This window comes from Chelmon rostratus, chromosome 13, assembly GCF_017976325.1.
Source record: "Chelmon rostratus isolate fCheRos1 chromosome 13, fCheRos1.pri, whole genome shotgun sequence".
Taxonomy (NCBI): Eukaryota; Metazoa; Chordata; class Actinopteri; order Chaetodontiformes; family Chaetodontidae; genus Chelmon; species Chelmon rostratus.
This window is the reverse complement of record NC_055670.1, coordinates 16,476,111-16,500,163: the sequence shown is the minus strand read 5'-3', so window position 1 is coordinate 16,500,163 and position 24,053 is coordinate 16,476,111. Positions and strand designations below refer to the sequence as shown.

The 24,053-nt window shown below is 40.5% G+C and overlaps 1 protein-coding gene across 1 annotated transcript in view; it reads left to right on the top strand.

Moving 5' to 3' along the window:
- The window catches only part of map2 (microtubule-associated protein 2), a 94,905-nt gene that overhangs the window by 24,013 nt on the left and 46,839 nt on the right, over positions 1-24,053 (top strand). The window contains exons 2-3 of the mRNA XM_041950536.1: positions 4,253-4,305; positions 16,900-17,032. The gene's annotated coding sequence lies outside the window, so the exon portion shown is untranslated. The remainder of the gene's footprint in view (positions 1-4,252; positions 4,306-16,899; positions 17,033-24,053) is intronic.

Here is a 24,053-nt window from a genome sequence, read left to right as displayed (position 1 = left end):
GCAAAGCCTCAGGAACTGCTGTGTTCCTGAAAAGCTGTCTTCGTTTTGATCAGATACAGAGTGGCATCAGTCTGATGAAGCTGTGAAACAAGCACAGATTAAACGACTGCTGACTGTGTGTTTACATTACAAAGACAGATGATAACTCAGCTGCCAAACTGTGTTTCCCTTTCTGTATGACAATTGAACTTATCAGGCCTGCAACTACCAATTATTTCTTATTCTTGATAATAAATGAATTATTTTGCAAAATACAATAAAATTGTGAAAAATGGCCACCTAAGTTTCCCAGAGGCCCTCAGATGTTGCCCTCACTTTTGCCTAAAAAATAACTTAAACAATGAATCAATTATCAAAATAGTTGCTGTTTATTTTTCGGTCAATAGAGTAATCGACTAATCAACCGATTATGTCAACAAATTGATAGCACTGATGAAAATGACATGCTTGGAAAACCTGCCTTCCTCCATCCTCTTTTTACATCTCGTCCTTCCAGTTTCCTATCTAAAGTCCACCTGACAGATAAGAACCATTGCTGCCCTAATGTGTTACAGCTGTTGCTTCAGCCCTGCGATTGCTGGACTGTGTGCTCCCCCCTGCTGGTCCTCTGTGGCATTTCTTCTAATCCTATTGTCCTTTTAGGGCTACAAGCCTAATTGGGCAACATGTGTTCAGACTGAAAATAGCTCTAGTTAAAAAAAAAAAAAAAACAAAGAAAGAAAAGAAGGACAAAACAAAACACAAGGGGCTGTGTTTGTGTGGGCATGTTGCTACAGATACCGTGAGACAAAGTAGGAAGTCCTGTTTCAAGACTCATCAGACAAGAAGACATGGCACAGCATTTTATACTCCTTTCAGGCAGGATTTTATTGTCATGGCAGCTATAATCTCGATTTCCATTTGTCCAACAGTAGGGTTACCAACACAGTGCTGAGTGAACCTGCGTTTTGTTTTTTTTTTTTACCTGGCCACAACCATGCTTGCACCAATGTAGTGGTCTGATTGGCATTAATGAAACTTGACAAACCATAGTCAGGCTTCAGCCTGTTTTATATTATGGTATATATATACTATGCTTGTATGAACAAGGCCTTATGGTTGCAGTGCAGCCAGTGGTGATGAATTTTCTTTCAAAAGCAATCCACATACACTCTCTGTAGTTGCAAAAGCAACATCTGAGTGTCCACTTCTATTTATATACGGGACTATTGGAGTTGGAATAAAAGTCAGATCTTGCGTGGACAGCATGTGTGTATTGAGCATGGTTTGAGTGTCTGTCTGTGTATGTATGTGCTTTCAGGCGGATTGTGTGAGTATGTGTGCTTGCGGAGGTCTGATTGGGTCCAATAAAGAAGGCTGGAAATAGTAAGAGCCAACTGGTGGCCCCAGCTAACTAGTCAGAACCAACTTTAGCTAATCAGTCCACAAGCATTTTTCAAAAGTTGTGAGAGACAAATGCAAATGCTAAAATGTATTAAATCAGCTAATCTGTGAAGAAAACACAGTTCCCTAGACCTTGACGAGCACCTTGACATCTTTTGCATGTTACAGCACATTGTGTATCAGCACTGTGCACCAGCCAACAGGGACTTTTTAGCTGAAACAGTGAGTTACAATTATTGTAGAATCACACTTTTGGATAGTTTGGAGAAGCTTGCCAAAAGGTGTCGGACAGGAGCTCGCAACAGACTGTTCAGGAGGAGAAATCCTGATTCTGTCCTCGCCATGGAGGAGTAGATGAGTGTTTTTTTTTTTAGCCATCGCACAGATTAATTCATGTAGGATTTTTTTGCTGCCTGGATGTGCAAAAATCTGTCGTTTTCCAGACGGATGTGCTGCAGGAGTAAAAGAGCTGAATGTATTCAGCAAGTCAGTCCATGTGCCAAGACTATAAACACAGCATGTGTTCTGTGTCTAGCACATTAAGGGGCTATTTTGTGCCTCCTCTTTGCTATTTTGTTACATTCATTGACGGAGTATCATGGCGCAGCAGGATTCAGTTCACTTATGGGGATGGCATCTCCAGGTGATGACATCCTTCCATTTTTATTGGACATTGACCTCTGATGTGCTCTGGATGAACCAAGGATGAGCATCAGTAATTCCATGTCTGAGGCCATGGTACAAATATGTGATTTGTGATAGCCTGTTGCCAGCTTCCAATAAAGGCTCATGAGCAGTATTTTTTTTAGTTATGAGGGAGGGGTAAGAGTTCAGGTTCAGGTTGGTCTGCACTGCCACTTGTGTGTAATGGCTGCAACAATGAGGTTACTCTTATGTTGTGTCCATGGTCACCAGCTTTGTGAAATGACTTGAAGAATGAGATTCTGGGCATTCAAGATTAGGTTGATTCAGAGGTGGATGTCCTCGCTGGGTTCAATGAAAGGACCTTGATTGGGCTGTACCTGAATTAGAGTTTTCAGAATGAGTCAGCATTTTTGCCTGAATATTAAAATTATTGGTGAGGACAGGATGACACTGTAGATTCTTCTTGCTTTTATCTTTGTGAATACTCAACATTATTACTGGTATCTTCTCTTCAGCACATCTTACCTATGAATATGAGGAATATATTATACGTGTTACACTCCAATCAAGCTGCCCCTTGAACTACTATACAGTTATAACAGTTTACAGAGTTTTAGTCCCCCAAGTCATCATCTTTGATGAGAAAACATCTCTTTTTCACACAGTGGAAGAGATGAAATATGCTGTGCGTCCCTCTTGCATGCCTCCTGGCAGTGCTATGAGCCCATCACGCTGGATGGTAGGTGAGATCAGTATTCAGCTGACTTTGCTAAACTACCCTCTGTTTCCATCACCCCTGTCTGTTCCCGTTTTAGCCAGTTTTGCAGTTAAGCAATATCGAGACTGGGTCTGTCAGAGTTTACAGCTTGTCGTGCTTTGCGACTTGGGGTTTCTTGACTGATGACTCAAATTGCTGACGTTTAAGGGGCACCTGTAGACTTTGGCATTGACGCCGCTTCTCTTCAATGAGTGTGGTCATTGGTTTGTCAGTGTGGCTGGTTTTGGTTGTGATATGTTAGAGGGCCTCCATGTCTCAGCCATTCTGAGCGCGACTACCTTCCCTTAACGCTCAGGATTAAGTAGAAGAAGAAACATTTTGCGGTTATTGATCATTGGAAAGCATTGAGTGTTTGGAAATGCTCGCTGCTAAGTATTTGACATAAATGATTTATAGTCTGTTGCTACCTCAGTGCCGTTTACATTGACACAAACTCATTGCCCTCTCGCTGAGACACCCCTAGTGGCCCACAGTGTCTATACATGCAGTATGTTCAGACTGTGGCTGTTGGACTGAAGCCAATTAGTGTGTGTCTGCTCTTGTGTGCGACTGTGTATCTGTTAAATGGAGCTGCATGGGTTTTGTTTACCCTTTCATGAAGCTTGCAAGTGTGTGTGTGTGTGTGTGTGTGTGTGTGAGAGAGAGAGAGAGAGAGGAGAAGAGGAGCTGAGATATGTCTGAGTCTTTGTGGCTGCTGTCAAATGAACGCTGCACATGTGGAATGGACAAGTACACACACACACACACACACACACACACACACAAACACTGATAAGCTCTCCCTTTCTTACTGTCACTTTATCTTCTTCTCTCTTTCTCTCATGTGCACTCTGCTTTTCCCAGCTGGGCGATAGCACAGGACTTCCTTTAGATCCACAACTGATTGGACACCGCTATCAGTCATACTCTCCCACCTTAGACTTCTTACTACTCTCACCTCTGCCTCTACCTCTTCCTTCCCATCTGTCCCTAAGATATACTTACAGTGTGTGTTTGTGTCTGTGGACGTGTATGACTCACACTGTGAGGACATGTATCTGCTTACACAGTCACATTGCGGGGTCTTGCCTTCGCCAGTCCCCATACAAATCATTACATTTTAGGGTGAAGAGTAGGGTTAAGGTTAAGGTTCAGGCAAGTAGTGGTGCTGTTTATAAGTCAATGTAATGTCTCTGAATGTGATGGAAACATGACGTTGTGTGTGTGTGCGTGTGTGCGTGTGTTCATGTGTGCATGTGTGTGTGTGTGTTAACCACGGTGCCACCTGCCTCTGCACTCCCAAAGTACTGGCAGCCAAATCTAATCTCTTTTTCCTCTCTCTTCCTGTCTCTTCCTCTCTCTCTCTCTCTCTCTCCCCCCCTCTCTCTTTCTCTCTCTCTCTCCCTCCCTCCCCCCCCCCTCTCTCCCTCACTACTACTCTCCCCTTATCCTCCCTCACCCTTCCAGGTCTCGGATGTTATCCCTTCCTCTGAGCCGCGGACAGCATCCCATCTAGCCAGGTGAGTCAGTATCTCCCTCTCTCTCTCTTTGTTTTGTCATCTCACCCTCTTGTCTCTTTCTCCCCCCTCCCCCTCCCCTTCTCGTCACTGCTTATGGATGTGGGTGCTGCTGCAAAGATGCTGCGTCACTGTGCTGGTTTCGTATAGACACGGTTGTCATTTTTACTGTAGGACAGAAGTGGCAGAAAAAGCAGAACAGATGCATTCTCTTTTGTCCCAACTGTTTCTCTGTTTATGTGTGTTACCTCGCCATACTGGGCAACGTGTGTTTGCGTGTGTGTAACAGAATTCGTGAATGTTTTTCGTATGTTTTTATGAATCATCAAAGACCCCGCATTGCATTTAGAGCAATAGGCGTTCCTGTCTTACATTAGTTTAGTCATTTTTGTTGAGTGTGTGAGTGTGAAAACAGCAGATTGTATTAGTGTTTGGCGTGTGTGTGTGTGTGTGTGTGTGTGTGTGTGTGTGTGTGTGTGTGTGTGTGTGTGTGTGTGTGTGTGTGTGTGTGTGTGTGTGTGTGTGGACATGTCTAGACACTCCCAGACAGTCATTCTGTCAGTTTCTGTTCAGGTTCACTTTCCCATGCTTCAGGTGTTCAGAGTGGACATGCACATCATCCTCACTAATTGAGACACTGTAGATTCGCTCTGTTTGTCCAAATTTATTTTCTGGTGTCAAGGATGATCAGCCCTCTGAAAGGGGTGAAGTACAAATTGTCTAGTACCCTGTTCAGACAAAAGACGGACTCCCTTCAGTTGCAGCGTCATAATCTGGCCGGGTTGATGAATGATGGGGTAAAATATGTGCAGTTTACTGACATTACTTCATCTTTTTGAGGCTGCAGTGATCTAAAGATTAACAAAGAAGTACAGCTTTAACACTTCCAACCCACGCACAATTTGCACCCTAAATTGTACTCTTTTCCTCTCAAGTCAATACCAACCACATCAACATCAAACATGTATCATTAGAGTCAGCTGAACGTTACTGCACCCCTTCATTGAAATGCTTTTATATCAAAAAGTAAGCAGGTAATTCTTTGGACACAATGTCATTGAGCGGCTGCTGGTGCTGCCAGACCCACTGAGAATGAAGACCCCACTGCTCTCTTTAGGCCATTGTTGTGCTTTGCCTTGAGTGGCTGGCTGTCATCAACTGTGTTTAACTGTAGCTCATGCTAATTACATTCTATCTGGCCAGCATAAAATGGTGGGGAGTCAAATGATTAATGTCTTGTGAACCTAGGAAGCCAAAGAGAGTTAGAAACATTTTTCTTATGTGCTGGCCTGCTGGGTTTGTAAGTAAGATTATGCTAATTGCTGATGCATTCACTCTTTATTTAATTAGACATAGTGCCCCTGTGTGTTGATGAAATGAATGCTGTATAATTTATCAGGGCTGGTTGCTGTTAATTTTTTTTTTTTGGGGGGGGGGTTTGGCTTCAATTACTATTCAGTAATATTTCCGATATTACTCACTTATTTGAGAGCTTTACAAATGCTTAAAGTTATTATGCACACTCAACTTTGCAACTTCTGAACAAACAAGATAGCTGCTAGCTGTAATGGCTGGATGTGAAGGTAGGCAGTTGTGTGCTAGCATGCTAGCAGCAACTCACTTAGCTAAAGGCTCATCATTGCTGTGAACTTGTTTTGGAGACTTTCTAGCCCCTTAGATTAGATTACCGAGTAGAAACGGCTAATTGCTAAAGTGCTATCGTAAGCCTAGGAGGGTTATTTAAGACAGAAAGTTGATAAAAGTCAACATGGTGAGCCCCAACAAGAATTCATTTCGTCACTGTTCTATCATGAACAGTTTCATCATCTTGAAATTTTAGTTAATATATATTTAATGTTAAGGGCCCCTAGATTTCAAAATCACGTGGGTGCATTTATTTTGAAAAACAGAAAAACAGGGCTAACCGATTCGTGAGTATAAATTCATCTAGTTGCAATCGTTGTGCTTTTTTCCTTTTTAAAAAGGTGTAGCCAGCATGAGTTTAAAAATAAATAATGGCCACCATGAGGTTCACATTTTGACACTGTGATTTTGAGTGAAATGTCTCATCAGCTATGGCGTGTAATTTCATGCCACGTGGGTCAGACATCCACGTTCCCCGAAGGATGAATTGTTAGAACTTTGGTGATGCTGAGCTTTTCATGTCGTGCCATCATCAGGTCAAAAATTATACCATGTCCAGTGCTTTGTTTCTGACCAAATACCTGCCATCAGTCTCAGTTGTACTTAGTGTATCCTGCTAATGTTTGCATGCTAAAAAAAAAACATCTCCAGAGCTTCTTTTGAGGAGGTAGATAAAAGGCCTAACACACACACACACACACACACACACACACACACACACACACACACACACACAAACACGCATTGGCTGCCACACAGCAACACTGTCATTGTCAAAACAGTCCTCTATGCAAAAAAAATGTTTGGAAACCCTGCTGTAAGCAGCTTCCTCATCACTGACAGCACATCAGTGAGGCTTTTCCTTGTCTTCTTAGATGGTCCCAACTGACCACAGGTGACAGCATTCACTGGCCGTTTTTCATACGGCTGTCTCTGAAGTATTCATAACTCTACAATAAATATTGATCATTCAGCTCCTTTGTGTACTCTAGTGCCCCCTAACATCTCTTTTGCTCATGCTGCCTCCCCATTAAGCACACACACACAAACACTGACAGTCAGTAAGGCCTAGCGGGGCACTGTTTGTCGGTTTACAACAACGACGTGTACATTCAAACACAATGAAAATATCTGATGTGAAAGCATGTAAGCCTTCCCTCCATCTCTCTCTCCCCTGCCGCCTTCATGAGGGAAAACATTAGTGGCATTTCCCAGCAGGTCTGTTTGACCTTCTCCTGTTTGTTTAGCCTCTCTTTTTGCCGTCACCTCCTCACCCCCTCCAACACGCTGGCGGCTGAACCGGGAAGACAGGCGATCCTGACCCACGTTTCACTTTGTTTACATCTTACCCATTCATCCAATTCCTGCATGAGCTCGTAGATCTATTACAATTGACAAGCCACTGCAGGGAGGGTTGCTATCATTTTTTACATTCAATACACTATACTGTACTTTTTATGAATATTAAGGATCTTCAGCCCGCACAATTGTCACTATTCACAATATTCAAAAACATGTTCTAAACATTTCTCCTGTTATTTTCTAAATACAATTAAGTTTATTTTACTTTATTATAGCTATTGAAGACATGACTATTTTTATGATGCACGTTTTCATTCAAGATTGGCCTCACCAGAAAAATGGCAGCTTTGGTCATTTGTTAGTTTGTTTTTCTGACAAGTGTCCTCTCCTACATAATAACTGCAGCATAATGCTGTTACCCCACGACAAGTCTTAGGGAGGAGGCTGGGGTGGAGTGTTTACAAAGTGACTGACCTTTGGACCAGAGTTTGCGTTTTCCGTCCTACGAGACAATGTTAGTTTCTTTAAAGCATGATGGCGCTCTGTCTCTAACCTGAACCATGACCACAATCTGTCTGCAACCTTAAAGCCACGTAGACTTTTGTGTATGCTTTAATTGCATCTGTGAAATCACTTTGATGGCATTAGTTTGTAGAGGAATGAGTTAAACCCTGTGAAAATTGGTGCACTGCAGTGTATGGCCTCTAGTACATCCATTGATGTGATGTGCTAAGCTGCTTGTAAGATACTGAAAAAGTGAGGCTGTTAAAGTCTCATTATAGTTTAACATAACTCTGCTAATATCTCTCAGCCTCCACACAAACACATTATATTCACCTGAGGTCCTGGTCATAAATCTTTGGAGATTTATTTCCAGGACCTCTTTTTCCAGCATCTGGGGAAAAAAGGGAACCTTCTGTCACCTTCTTTTTAGCATTTAGTGGTTTACTGAACCAAAACCACTTCTGTGTGCAGACAAAATAACAGCCTAAATGTTAGATTTGTTATCATTATATTTGTTGTGTCATGAAAGCGTCAGGGGATGTGTTACATTATTCAACAGGGCCGCATTAAAAATGTAAGCAGTGTGAGGGTGAGAAATGCTATCAACAAGTTCTGAATTATTAAAAAATTAGACCAAAATCGTGTGCATGAGTTCATTTATTCAAATCAAATCAAACCTCCTATAAAATTCTTTTAATATTCCACAAGGGCTTAGAGCATATGCTGTATGTTTAGTTATTTTACATTCTTTTATGTCATTTCTAACATTGGGATAGTATTTTGTAGTATTCCTACAGGGAGAATTTTTGCAACTGTAATATCATTTTTTTGTGTGTAAAAAAGTGCTGTTGAGGTTTGATTCTTTAGGACTTCCATCCTCTACGTGGTTACACCATAACCATCTGTTGTTCAATGGCAGTTACCATAGACAGAGACATGGAGAGAGAGTGTGTGTTAGTAATGTCAGCCACTGCAGCAGTGATGTAATGGCCCAGACTCCCCCCACTCCTCAGGCTAGACTTTCATTTTCTTGCCTTCTCTCTCTCTTCTTGACCACCTCTCCCCTGCATCTCTTTCCATCTCTTTGTCTCTTGTTTTTATTTTCATCTCACTCAGCAGCCTGACGGTCTTTCAGCGTCCTTTAACCTCTCTTTGTTGTCAAGGCGCTCATACATATTAACAAGAACTGTTATGAAATAGACTCACATAAATGCATGTTTAGAATCCATTCTGTGTTTGCAGATATGTGTCTTTGTATCAGTCAAAAGCTTCATAGCTATGACTGTATTAGAGACAATACTCCCCAAAATAGTAAAAGGCGCAATGTGTTATTCCTTTTCAAAAGCCAGAGAGCAACAGTTTGTACCTGAAAGCCATAGAAAAGCTTTTTTCAATCCTTATGATCCCAAAAGAGCTCAGCTTCTTGTAGAGTGAGGCCGGTATTCAGTGAGCTGAAAGCATCCTGTCTATAAACCTTTAAGTACATACATACATACACCCTTCTATTCCTCAGATGGCCTCATGAGCAGAGTAATGTGACTGAGATGTGAGATGTCAGTGCTCCCTCCCCCAAATTAAGATTCAGTTTAGTCAAAGTCAGTATGTGTAGAATTTGAAAATCTATGATAACTCCAGTGCCCATTGACGTCGGTATTAAAAATGACACTGTAGTCACTAGCTTTGATAACAACAGCCCATAAACTGTAATTTTGTAATAGACATTAGATATTATTTTATTGTTATTTTAATATACATGCTTTCTGAAAGTTACATGAGACCCTCAATATCTCATGTCTGTCCACTAAATATGTAGCTATAAGCAGGTGGTGGTTAGCCTAGCATACATACTGAAAGCAGGGGGAAACAGCTAGCCTGACACTGTCCAAAAGTTAACAGAATATGTCTACCGGCACCGCTAAAGCTCTAATTAATTAACATTTGAGATGCATTTTAGAACATAGTAATGTAAAAATTGACAAGTAGTTTTTTTTCTCAGCTATGCTAACTGCCCCCTTCACCTCCTCAATAATATTTACATTCCAATTTAAGACTGGCTCATCCAATGTATGGATTGAATAATGTGCTTTGAACTGCAGACAGTCGTCATTAATGGACAGAAATCTTGTAATGTTGCATTATTGGACTGTATTGTTCAAGTCTGAAGGACTAAATTAATGGGATGACGATGTGTACTTCACTAAGCCTGAGTGGATTTTGCCTTACCATAAAGACACTCACAATCAACTCATGTCCCGTATAAATTGGATGACACAACCCCGATTTCAAAGAATTTGGGAGGCTGTGAAACAGAAATTAAATAAATTGTGATAATGTGCTAATCCTTTTGAACATATATGATATGTAATGTAACTATATGCTTATTCTGAATTTGATGCAGCAACACGTTTCAAACAAGTTGGGACAGGAGCAACAAAAGACTGGGAAAGTTGTGGAATAGGGGGGTTGTAAAGGGGTTGTAGTTCTTTCATTAATTTCACTTATTACACAGGATTTCAGCCATAAACCATAAACTGTATTGGAGGAGTGTATTCTGTCATCTATCAACACATTTTCAGCCAGAAATGCCAACTGGTGTAAATGAGGTGGCAAATGGTTTTGAAATTGACACTCTAAAATGTCAGTGTACCTAATAACATGAACTCAGTTGTGGAAAAATTCAAGGGCAGATCTCTCCAAACTATACCATATTTGCATCTTGCACATAAACCTCACTGTATTCACCACACTGTTTTAATGAAAACACTGTTTTAATGAAAACATCATCTCGCTTCTGTGTCTTGTTGTGGCGATGCATGTGAAAACCCACTGGCAGTGTGTTGGGTGTCATCTTTTTGCAATGATTGAAGCTTGAAGTTGCGTATGGGCATTCACACACACACACACACACACACACACGCACACGCACAGATGGACCCACACATTTGTACATTTCCAGTAGTTCACGGCTCCCAGTAATTCAGTAGGAGAGCAGGTTAATGAGGAGAGGGGATGATAGATGAGAGGCTAATAGAGAAGAATAATCACTTTGCCCAGCTGTAACTGGGAAAATTCTATTGGAAAAGCACAGATTTTTCATTTTAGGTATCACTTACATTTCACTATTGCTTTTTGCAGGCTGTCACATGGACACGGTTGGTAATAGCTTGAAATGAATGGCTGGATTACTGTCGATTGAACTAGAAGCTGTATTGTTATCTGCCCTTAAAAGCAATGTGGTTGAAACTTAGTGAAAAAACTGATGCTGAGTTTTACTGCAGCATCATACAGCCAGAGGTAAAGGCCTTAGCTTGCAGGGCGCACACTCATTAAATATTAAAAAGCTTTACATAACCACAAGATTCAGAATCAAACCTTCTAGGAACTCATTTTACAGTATTACTGAATAATCCCAAGCTTGAAATTTATTTTGTTGAGGAATCAGCAAATACACTTTTAACTCCTCAGACCGGTCCAGTCATATTGCTAATACATGAGCTCCTCGGATTTTCTGAACAGGAAAATGCTCGGCCACTTGAAACACACAAACCCGCACAGACGCACACACATCACCCCCTGCAGACTGCATTAAATATGGGCTGACAGGTGGCTGCTGGATGTGCAGTCCCGGGAGACAGAACAAAGCACTTTCATTGTGTGTGTGTGTGTGTGTGTGTGTGTGTGTGTGTGTGTGTGTGTGTGTGTGTGTGTGTGTGTGTGTGTGTGTGTGTGTGTGTGTTCTGTCTGTTGCTGTAGGATAAGAAAGTGAAGGCTGTTTCTTACAATATGGAGGGAAGAACAGAAATGGCTGAATGAGTCAGTGCAGTGAAGATTTTATTATAACCAAAACAATTTTTTCTGTTATACAAGAACAGAACATACAGGAGTTTGCTGAGGGTCGCAGCAAGTGAAAAGTTACTGATTTCAGCTCTAAACAAGATTTTATCCCGGTAATTTTCACACTGAAGCATGTTCTGCCAAAGGTTTTACTGCTGCGTTTGTGTAACTGAAATACTGGCAGCTTTATTCTTCATCTTTTCCAGTTCTGAAGTCGGGTAAGTTGTAATGTACCATTAATGATGGAAGTGTACCATGATATTGGTATGCCATGGTTGCACAGTATCAGGGTATTCCTGTAGAAGTGATAATGCACAGCAAAGTGTCCCGATGTGTCACATCTGGTGTCTCTTGGTCGTAGTTTGTGTACACCAAAACTTCTACTCTCATTTCACAGCTATTTATGCTGTAACATGAAAGAAAGAACTGAATGGATGAACTGTCTTACAAATGAAAGCTGAATATAGTTCCTCATATTTTCATTCAAGTGAACACTGAGTGAATTCCTGGTCTGCCTGATATCTCTGTAGTGATTAAGGTAACAGAAATAACAGTAGAGTTGATCTATTTTCTGGGTGATGGTTGACCACTTGGAAACTCCTCATGGGCTCTTGGCAGCTACAGATCTTCTCTAGATGATCGGTGCAAAAAGGACAACCACGGTGGGCGAGACACACGGTATAATTTAGACCCACTGTGCTTCGCAAAGGCTGTAATGACGTTGTGGACAAATTGGAGAGTGTGGCTGCCAGAGACTGGCCATGGCTCCAGAGCTTCACCAGACCTGCTTCTGGTTTCTGTCTGCTGTCTGCTGCTGCGTCACCACAGTTCAAATTTGTCTCTGCTAAAGGCATCCACCAAAGGTTTTTCTGTCTCATTCTTTCTCTTTCTATTAATTATGAGTCATTTCGCTTCAAGGCATTTCATTTGCATTTTTATTGGAAACTTTTGACCATACATAATTGAAGTTACATGGGTTGATCATGTAGGGCAGTGTGGTACATCTCACAATGAGCTTTAACACAGCCTCTTTTTACAAATTTGTTAGCAATTTCTGGCTACACAGTAATCGCTGGGTGATTCATTTTATGACTTGTTTCATGCCACATATGTTTATAGTCCTTTAAAAATGATGTACTGTATTTTTCCATAAATTTGTTTTCCCTCCTCATCAAGAAGGACTTAAAAGTGATTTTTTTAAAGACAGAGAGGTGAATGCACCATAGAGTACCATAAAGTATCATAATAAGGTCCGGAGATGTGCCTTGTGCCTGAGGTGTGTTGTCTCCTGGTGTAACGCACTGTGTGGGAACCTAACTGCATATTTACACAGAGAACATACAGGCCTGTCCAAGGTCCTTGTCTGATGTATGACTCACTTGTGACCCTCAGCTGTTGTCGAACCACAGCAAAGAGCAAAAAAGTGTCTTCTGCTTTTCTAAACATCGTTGGTTTTTAGGCTCTGAGGCTTTGGCTCTCTCAGCCACAGGCTGGCTCAGCTCAGTCACTCTGCTCTCTTTATTGTCTGCAAAGTACATCACCAGAAGGCACTGAGATAAGATGGTTCTTGATAATAGAGAAAACCTGAATAACATTCTATGATTGCTGCATTTGTTGCATTTAAAGTATAGCTATTCATTCAGCACCTGTCAAAGATGAATATAAGACAAAAACCTCATCAGGAGTAGCCTTTTGTTGTTGTCAAAGAAATATTTTGTTGCATCTATGTGCCTTATTTTCTTAGCAAAAAACAAAAAAAAGACATGTGCCACCATGTTGTGAGTGCTGACAGGTGAAGGCAAAAGGGTGCTGCAGACATCATTGTATTCCATAAGGTAGAACCATTTTTAAGGAGCAGATATCAGGACATGAGAGAAGAAGCCAAATACAGAAAATGGAACAGATTTTTTTTTAAAAATGAAAGACTGATCCATAACACCTGATGTCAAATACCTACATTTTGCTGTAGATACAAATCTGCAGCACTAGCCTGGTTCCAGACCTTTGATTCGGTTAGATTTAGAGATTGAATGAATGAGATGAAACAACATGGAGATTCAGTCTGATTATCAGGCTACTCCTGCGCTTTTTAATAAAGTATATTAGCAACCAAGGTTTGCAGGCATCATTTTTTTTTCTTTGCTTCTCTCCTCCAGAACTCCCACAGAATATAATCCATTTTTTTGTTACATGGTAAAGAAAAGGCTCGTGGTGCTGCTGACTCATTCAGCTTTGATCCTTTTTGAAAAAGCAGCAACCCTCATCACCACGTAAACTACTCTGCAAATAAAGATCTATTATATATTGATATTATTGAGGTACTGACCACAGTTCTAGCAGGACTTCGATGAGGCAGAGTTACACTGGTGTTCCATGCTTGTGAGTCACCTTGATCACATGAAGTACAAGTTAGAGTTGAAAATGTAGAATAATTCCAAAGATGACAGACTCTGATCGTGTCTGAAGAGGAAGCTTCCAGTAGTTTTCATAGACTTAAGAAGTCTCCATCAGCTACAGCTCCAAACACATTCACACACATTGATAATTAAACATTTTTCATCTGGAAGACTGGAAAAAAAAAGTAGCAGTGCTAATTTATAGAAACACTTTTCTTGCCAAGCGTCAGATGAGAAGATTGATACCACCTTCATGTCCGTTGATTAAATTGAGGCCAGAGCCTGCAGGCAGTGGGCTTAGCTTAATGATGGAAGCAGATGGCATGGTTTTGTCAAAAGTTAAAGAAATACCTTATCATCAGTACACTATTTATTTATTTTCTGCATCCGGACCCTACCTACCTCTGTCTCCCTCTTACCAGTCTCTACTGTAATCTAAGCTGATCATCTGCTGGCTCTAGCCTGATGCTTAACAGACTAATATGAGAGTGCATCGATCTTGTCATCTAAGTCTTTGCAAGAATGTGAAAAAGCGTTTTGTCAAATCATTCCCTCAATTTAGTTGTTAAGATGTATATTTTTGGCTACTCAGAACAAAACTAAAACCCGACATTACTGAATTTGCAGCTTTGATAAATGTTTCGGCATGGGCTATTTGTCACCGTGGAACTAATGAAAGCATTGATTGTTGTCAAGTTTTTCTCTGCCATTACAACACAGGCTCTACACTCACTGTCTGAACCATGAGTCCATGCATTAGCTGATTGCTTTGGACAAGATACAGTGGTAATGATAAGAGAAGTTTGAATCTGCTTATACAGGCTCAAGACAATTATTCACATCAAATATCTTCTTCTTGGTCTCTTCAAACTTGCTGGAGGAAAATGAGATTACATCCTCTTAAAGTAGAGATAAAAAAGTACCTTTTGGGCACTACTCAGGAAAACCTGTGAACAGTAGACAAGTGTCTGTATCTGTGTAAGTGTTTCTATACCAATTCTGTACTCTAATTGAAATGTTAAGATGCCTGAAACTAATTAGCTTAAAAGCACTTGCTTAATATTTCTCGTGTATGGCGCTTAATGTTTTACATATTGGCAGGCGAGACACACTTTCATCTCTTATGCACTCAAATTATTTCAAGTTAAGAATAATGTTTTGATCTGCTTGCATCCATCAGTTCTGCTTGAGGTAAAATATACTTTTGAATGCAGGTTTGAACATTAGTGGTAAAAGACAACAAGTGATCTCAGCCTGCAGGTATTTGCTCATTCTGTACCTGCTTGTGCTCCTACTGATAACCTTCATCAGTGTCAAAAAATGCATTTGAGCTTTTTTGAAATAATGAAATATTAAGTCCTATGACAAAAAGTAGAAAATATAGAGTAAGCATGAAATTAATTTTATGTAATTAATTCAATACTGCCTTTTTAAAGTGTCACTTAGATGTTTAGTCAACTATATAGTGTTTTTTATGCCTTCACGCCGGCGACAGCTGAGGCCAGAGGCATTATGTCTTCGGGTTGTCCATCCTGTTCTCATGAACACGATATCTTAGGAACGCAAGAATTTCTTCAAATTTCACACTGTGTTTGCTCAGATTCAAAGACGAACCGATTAGACTTTGGTGGTCAAAGGTCGCTGGGACCTCACAAAACACGTTTTTGGCCATAGGTCAAGAATTCATACTAATTATCATGCTAAATATGACAAAATTTCACACAAATGTGTCAGCATAGAATGATGAAGTCATTTTATATCCAAAAGATCAAAATTCAGCTTTACTGTGACGTCATAATGGTCTGAAGAGAGACTTTTCTGGCCATTATTCAACACCTTAACTCAGGAACAGAAGGGGAGATTGTGACCATGTTTCACATTTGGTCAGATGCTGAATTGGTGACACCTTGAAACTTTGTGGATTGTAGAGATGTTCTGTGCTGCTGGGTTGAAGGTTTGTGTGAAGCGTTCACAATTTACAATTTGTAGATTCTTTGTGGCAACATCCATACTTGAAGCATTGTAGTCCACCATAAGCTCATTGATTGTGCTGATATTGAGCTTCAGGCGATTGTCGTTGCAATATGTGATGAAACTCTCAGGCCTTTGTGCTTCTCTGGAAAAATAGTAAAGACAGCATGTTTCTCACTGGGAATTATTGACTGAAATCATACACATCAACTGAATGATAACTTCCATTTCACCAAGAAATACACTTAATATCTTTTATTAAATTCCTTCAAGTCTTCACTCCATATATTGTATTAGAGTGGACAGACTGGATGTAAACTGCAACTTGACTGGTTGGTGGAGGCACACAACCGTGAGGCTGTTATTGTAGTTTTAAGATGTATTTGGCGGAGTTGTGGATTTGTAGAGCTTGTTGCACATTTTTGGTGTTGTGTGGTGTTGTTCTGTGATGTTTGGTAATTTGTTTGTGTCCATCTTTTTGATTAATTATCAACAGTTCCACCACAGCACCATACATCCATCTGGGCTCACTGCACAAACAACAAATGGTTGTATCAGACTGTACTGTTTATATGCAAATTATCTCCACAGCAGATGATTAGTTATTATGGTTATACTCAGTTGCCAGTTTTTTTAGGTACACACGGCTGAGAGGTGTGTTCGGAGGCTGTAGTTTGTGGTGCTGTTGAATTACAGTGTTACCCCTCATCTGCGTGGAATGGGTCACAGAAAGTCTCAGAATATAATGAATTCATTCTCTTCTTTTCCTGTTTCTCTGAAATTGCCTAATAATTAGAAAAAGGTTTGCTGTTTACTGTGTGATGACCTGCTTTTTTGTTACCAGAGTGAAATCACTGATAATGTGGTGTGGATACGTGGATGTAGAGGTTAATTCTAAACTGAAAGTAAAAATAATAATAATTGATCTCCTTTTCTTAATCTCCAGGTGTGACAAGGAGGTTGTCCCCCTTGGCTTGCAGTATTCCTCTGACAATCTTGACGTCAACCCCGTGAGATTTGGAGAGAAGAGTTTTTGCACCCAGCTTGACTCGTCATCCAGTCCCAGACCACCTAACCAGGTAAGGATACCTGACGTGTGTGTTACCAAATGTGGTGACTGCAGTATGGCTAAATCAGATTTTGTTCTCAATATAATTCATATCAAATGATCCAGTTGTAAGCGGCAACACAAGCCTTTTTAGAACGGCATCTCGAACCTGAATGTATTTCTGGCCAGGGTCCTGGTTTCACCACAGAGGCATCAAAATCATTGCTGGCAGTACGTATAATCATGAGAAATTAAGTATTATAGTGCACCAGGTGTGCTCGCCATATGTGAATGAATGAAGCCAAAACCAGCTAAAACCTTGTACAGTGTTATTGTAAGCCTGATCAGTTATCCTATCCTAAATGTTTAAGATGTGGTGAATACCTGTCAGAAAGAGAGAGACAGAAAGAATGCCTGTTACCTCCGCAGATGAAATGGCTGTGTGGGAGGATGTACATGTGAGTGCAGGCTGCTAGGAGCTGTGAGTGGGAAGTTGGTACTGAGTGGGAAGAGAAGAGCTGCTTTAGAGAGACGATCAGCACCAAGGCCTGCTGAAAGGCAGTCACGCTTTCATGGCTTCTCTTTGTTTTCTGCACTTGTACAAATGTAGTGAGCTTGGTGATGGATGATGGATAAGAGTGTTTTTATGCGTGCCTGCCGCTGTCTGTTTATTTGTGTATGTGTGAGGGTCAGTATCTGGCTTTCCTTTCTATTATTTTCATGCAAAATTATGAAATATCGACTGTAGGTACAAGACTGGCCAGACACATGATAGAATAGGCTGAATAGACTGGGCAGAAACATTATGTTCAAAATATGTATAAAAAGAAACCTTTATAGAAAGCTGTACAACTTCAGCTATTGATGCAAGCAGTCCGGAAGTTACTTTATGTAACTGATTGACATACATTTTTGTGTAAATAACATGAGAAAATCTTTCAATATGGCATGAGGAATGAGAAAAAGTATGTGCTGGAATAATGAAACAAAGGACTCAACAATTGAATTGTCAAAAAGATCACATTTGTTGAAGAGGGATGCTCCAGTCTGAAGTGGCTGATAATCATTACAAATAATTAATTGGTTGTCAGTTTTTATAGTTATATCGTTAGTTTAGCCACGCTGCTGTTGAGAAATGTTCATTGTGCTTGTCAGGATATGCTTGTCTGGCTGACAATGCTAATGCGTGTTACTTTGTCTCTTCAATGAGTAATTTCAGTTGATCCAAGATATTTTTACTCTATCCATCCATCCACTGCCGTTGTGCAAAGATGGTTCATTGAGATAAACAGTAGGCGGCACTAATGCTCCAGTAAGGTGCCATTAAACCATCGTAGATGATGAACGTAGTTAAAAGAGTGCCAGTCAAACCTTGAAGAGTTGAACATGGCATTTCTGTTTGTTTCTTGTATTCTTTGAGGACGGTTGCAGTCTCCTTATTGCTCTGATAATTTTGTAGTTTGTTTTGTTTTGCAGACAAGAGGAAGAACATTCTTTCGTGATAGCTCAACATAAGTTTGAATTTTCTACATTTCCACTCACTTTTATGTTGAAAAAGAATATGAGCATAAAAACAGGTGATTAGAAACTCTCATCGTGAGAACTGCTGTGTTCTCTCCAGGTTGCCAATTCGAACATATTACTGTTGAAGTTAGTCATTATTACTAAACAGGAATGTATAATATTTTTGGGTTACCTCTCCAGCTAAGGTTCCAGAAGCTGGCTTGAGACAGGGGGCGCTGGAAGCAGCTGGTGTCTTTCTGTGTTGTACCTTCTACCTTTTAGCCTATCAGTACTTGGTCGTAGGATTTTAAGGCCCATCCAGTGCTAATGACATAATTCCTGCATTACGCTGCTACAAGGCTTTATTTTATGCTGTGCGACATCTTTTTACTTTCACCCCCCTCCAAAAAAAACACAAGTGTGGGTGTTTCTTCGATGAAAAGCCTTTGAAGCCGCATTTACTGTACACTTCACTACAACTCTGCACTGACATCTGTTTTAATAAGGTCTTCCTTTAACAGCATCTTAAAGCGTGCCTTAGGTGGGTTTGATTTCAGTTTTTTTAAAAGGGTGCTGCTAAAGATGTTCAGTAAAAACTAGGCAAAACTTAGAACATGATTTTAATATATCCATCTAACCCCATTAGATAATTCAGTCTAATGTTTTACTGTGAAGAACTACTGCCAAAGAAAGAATGTAGCAGTGACCGTGTAGGTATAGTATGACAAGGACACTTGTAAGCCTTCCATGGAGAGACTTTGTCCAGCTGTTAAGGATAAAATTACCTGACCCTGAACTACTTTAGCTTAGTTATTCACAAGAAACTCCAGTGCCTCCTGCTCCAGTAAAACCAGCCTCAGGGCTAACAAGTGCTTTCTAACGTAACAGAAATGTAGAGTATAGAATGAAACTGTTTGACCTTTTTGGGCAATATGTTTATTTGTTTACTTCCCCAGAGTAAGATACTTGATACTATTCTCATATCAGTACAATTAATACATAGTTGGAGCTAGCAGCTGGCTATTTCAGGTTAGCATAACGGCTTATAGCAGGGGAGCTTTGTTCACTTTCAATCTTAATCTACATAAAAATGACAAAGTATGAAAATTACAATTTTACTGGAGGTGATGCGCCAGACTATTTTTTGATCGCAACCAGTTGCCCAGGCAACCACCAAAGACGTAACCAAATTGTTGTTTTTTCACTTTGGTTCCAGCAAGAAAGCAAATAAGCATATTTCCCAAAATGCCAAGGTACTCTTTTAAACTCGATTATGCATGCCCTTGCTTTCAAATATCTGCATGCCCGCACACATCCACAAACATACAACTACGCACACTCATCCATACAGTATACAGCATGCACAGTATACAAACACATACTTAAAGGAACTACATCTTGCATGCCTAAGCTCCTCTCCTGCTCTCTGGCTCCTGCAGTGAGACGGCCCTGAGAGGAGAGCCCTGCAATGCAGCATCTGTGTGACTCACACACATGCGCACACACACACACACACACACACACACACACACACAGTGAAATGGTGGCGCGTGAAAGTGCTCAGATCGTAGGAGGGAGATGAGGAGAGAGAGAGAGAGAGAGCAGAGTGAGGGGAAAGATGAAGCCTGATGAGAAGCGGAGGAGGAGGAGGAGGACTGAGTAGGAGGAGGAACAGTGATGGGAGGAGGTGGAGGAAGGTGAAGAGGGAAGAAGAAATAACGGGTGGGAGGAAGATTTTTAGGTGAAAAAATGCTAAGAAGTCAGACAAAAGACGAGAAGAAGAAGCAGATAAGATCCGTGGAAATGACAAATGGACTACTTAATTAACTCGGTGATTACCTTGTCTGGGCAGAATTTTGATGTGTGATGCATTCGCAGACAGTCTATCAGTCCCTCTTCATCTATGTAAGCTGGACACACATTGTGATGCATGCTTGAACTGACAAGGGAGCATTTGTCTTGAAATGAATGAAAATAAACCAGAATATTCTCACTGCCAGCACGTTAATCTCGGAAAACTTTTGATTGCTGTGTGACGTCATGATTAGATTTTGCTTTGCTAATTGCTGTTTTTGTTGTGAGGAGATATTCTGTAGGAACAGCCTGTAATTAGCCTTCATTTGCTGATATCTGCAAGCTCTTGCTTGATAATTTGTTAAGCTAAGATAACTCATGTGAGTCTATAAAAAATGCCAAAACAGCACTCAACAGTAATGCGACAACACAATTAACAGAAAGCACTGTATTTAGTCAGTAAGCTGTAACTTCAACATAAACTAACCAAGCACATCAGCCTCTCAGTCTGCAGAAACAGTATTTCCAGTAACCAGTATTTCTTGCATTATCGGTAGTTATGACAGTTGTCATTTTAACTCTTAATCTGGCTTCAAAAGTTTGGGGGAATTTAGATATTGTGTGTTTCCACCTCACCCAGCACTAATCTTTGATGGTGGGCTGGTAAAAGCAACAGTGGTCAGGAATAGAAACTTTTAGCTTCTCAACAAAACCTGCCCAATTCTACTTCACCAAGCTCTTTCTTGCTATGTGACGAGTGACAAGTGCATTTAAGTACCAGATCAAAATTTAAAAATTTACCTTCCATCTCTTAATGGACCATATTTATGTTTCAGCCAGACAGCCCATCTGCTATTTTGAGGCCATGGGAATGACTAAGTGGAGCAAGTGTTTCTGTGTGTGTGTGTTTCTGTTTGCGTGTGTGTGTGCACTTGCATGCGTGTGTGTGCTCTGTTACCTATACTACCTATATTAGTGTGTCCTTGCCAGTGTATCTTCTTCTTCAGTTATTTTCTGTGGATTGTGCCTCACTGGAAAAATACTGGTGGAAAAAGTGTCACACTTTTCCCTCCCTTGACAATTACTGTCAAGGTGCCCTTCAGCAAGGCACTAAGCCCCCAACTGCTCTGGTAGAGCAGCTCAGTGGACATCAATAAAACACTGTGATTATACAGCACAGCTTTAACTACAACACAGTATAAATGTGTGGATTTGTCTGAATGCAAAGCAGGTTTTTGCCGGAAGCCATCGTGATGCTCTTCCGACTTTCGCCAAAGACACAAATACACATAAATATACAAGGATTGTTGTTGAACAAAAACACAGCTCATAAATAGACAGACAGCAAAATTTGTCGAGCATTGAGAGGAAAAGTAGCCTGAGTGCTCTATTCTGAGGACTTAGTGAAGGAAACTGTCCGCTGCAGAATCGGTAGAGGGCTTTTCAGGTTATTTGCATACGGGTAAAAGATGCAACATGTTTCTTGGATTATTTTCATCACCTGACATTGATGTGGGTTGGGAAATGCAGCTTGTCACTGCTGATTCATCCCTGGGACATGATTAGTTTGCCAGTATGCAGTAGGTGAAAGGAGCATGGATACTGAACCTGTATACTCAGCCTTCTGTGCACTTGTAACACTTGAAACAGCCTCAAACTGCAGAGGCATACACTGCCTTAGTTTGTCAATATAAAACAAATGTGAATTATTAATGTGCACTGTGAAACAAATCTAAATGTGAACAAATAATCACTGTTTGCACTCATGCATACGCACATGTTACTTAGCAACCAGTTTGATAAACTGCTGTTGAAAACACTGCTCAGTGTGATGGGCAAACATGAAACCAGCATCATTACACATTTAGAATGGTTAGAAATATATCATAGAGATAGGCTTGTTTCTGCAGCAGCAGCAAAGATATATAATGGTCTTGTTGCTTGTTTGGAATCTTTCTTGTGAACATTGATTGTTTGCATTATACCTAACAATACCTCTTAGCTGTTGGAGGCTGTATAAAACATAAATAAAGCAAAAATATGATAGTTTGCTAATCCTTTTTGACATATGCTCAATTGAAAACAGTACAAAGATGAAAGAATGTTTGACCTCATAGGCTTCATTGATGATGATTTTTTTTTTTGTAAATATCTGCTTATTCTAAATTTGATGCCAGCCACGTGCTTCAAACAAGTTGGGACCGGGGCAACAAACGACTGGGAAAGTTGTGGAACGCTCCAAAAACACCTGTTTGGAACATTCCACAGGTAAACAAGTTGATTTGGTAACAGGTGATAGTATCATGATTGGGTATGAAAGGGGCTTCCTGGAAAGGCTCAGTCACTCACAAGCAAGGATGGAGCGAGGTTCACCACTTTGTGAACAAGTGGTTGTATATGAATGGGGGGGTAAAGGGAGCAGCTGTGGATTAGGCTGGTTTCTTAGTAGTTGTATTCATTTGTGCACTGGAGGAAAGTGAGTGAAAGTAGATGGATCGTAGCAATTGTTAAGATACAATTGTTATGTCATCACAAATTGGTAGGACTTTTGTGTAAGTTAGTTGGTCTATGTGTTTGCTATTCTATAAGTGTACCAGGAGAAATCTCTATGTTAAATGGTTTGTGTGGTAACTTGTCCTTGTGACTTGGGATGTTCTTGGTAACCATCACTGACCTCATTAAACCTTATTGTTCATAAATTCAACCAAGTAATTGAGGTCCTGATTCAGAACAGCATTAGTTAATGACTTTAACTGAGATTCTTGTGTATTTAATGATCAACTAAATCATTTTTCCAGTTGCCACTCTGTTGAACAACACAGTTCACTCGTTAACTGCTCCAGTCCACTCAGAAAGTTGATTTTCCTCAGATCAGCAAGCTTTGCATCACAATTAATGGCAAATTAATGAAGCTAAAATTGAAGTGCTGGTCAGTAACACTACTGTAGTACCTTCATGAATGACAAGTGACTATCCAAGAGGTCCAGTAATGTCCAGCTCTGCTCATCTGCTCACTATTCAGCTCCATTCTTCTCTGGCACAGAGCGAGAGCGTATCAGCGTCCGCCATCCCTCTGGCAAAGTGCCACAGGCTTTTTGCCAAGTGCAACAGACCCGTTGTCTCCTGAGACACCCAATGTCTAACTCTATCATATCACCATCTCATACCGTCTCACTCCTCACTGGACACAATGCCTTGAGGACAGTATATTATCTGGACAATATACCATATTGTCTGGTATCCCATGAGCTTCAATTATCTGTTCTTCACTTGTCACCATTCCTCTCTAAACTGATCTTGAAAAGAGTCTTATTTTTCATAGTTTTTTTCTCCTCGTCTCAATGTTATAAACCTGCTGGACTTCTCTCCTCCCTAAGGTTGCTCTTGTCTCTTTGACACTCTGCAACATTTTTGCATCATACCCAAAACCAGTATTTAGTTTTTTGAATATACAGCAAAATTCCTGGCAAGTTAATTAGTCAGGATGAGGTGCTGTACTGCATTGCAGCCCCAGTTTCCAGTTCCAGACTGATGAGAATAGCGTAGTTTCATATGATAATGTTGCCTAATGCCTCTCTAATCTCCAAACCCACCAAGCTGAGTTTTCAAAATGCAAGGTAATGGCCCCAGTTGTCTCCTTTCAGGCTTTTCCCCAACAGGTGGTGCTGTTTCATTCACACATGCTGCACGCCCTTGCTCACAAACATACTGACTATACATTAAGCACTGTCATCAGCAGCTCAGCAGGCCTCCAG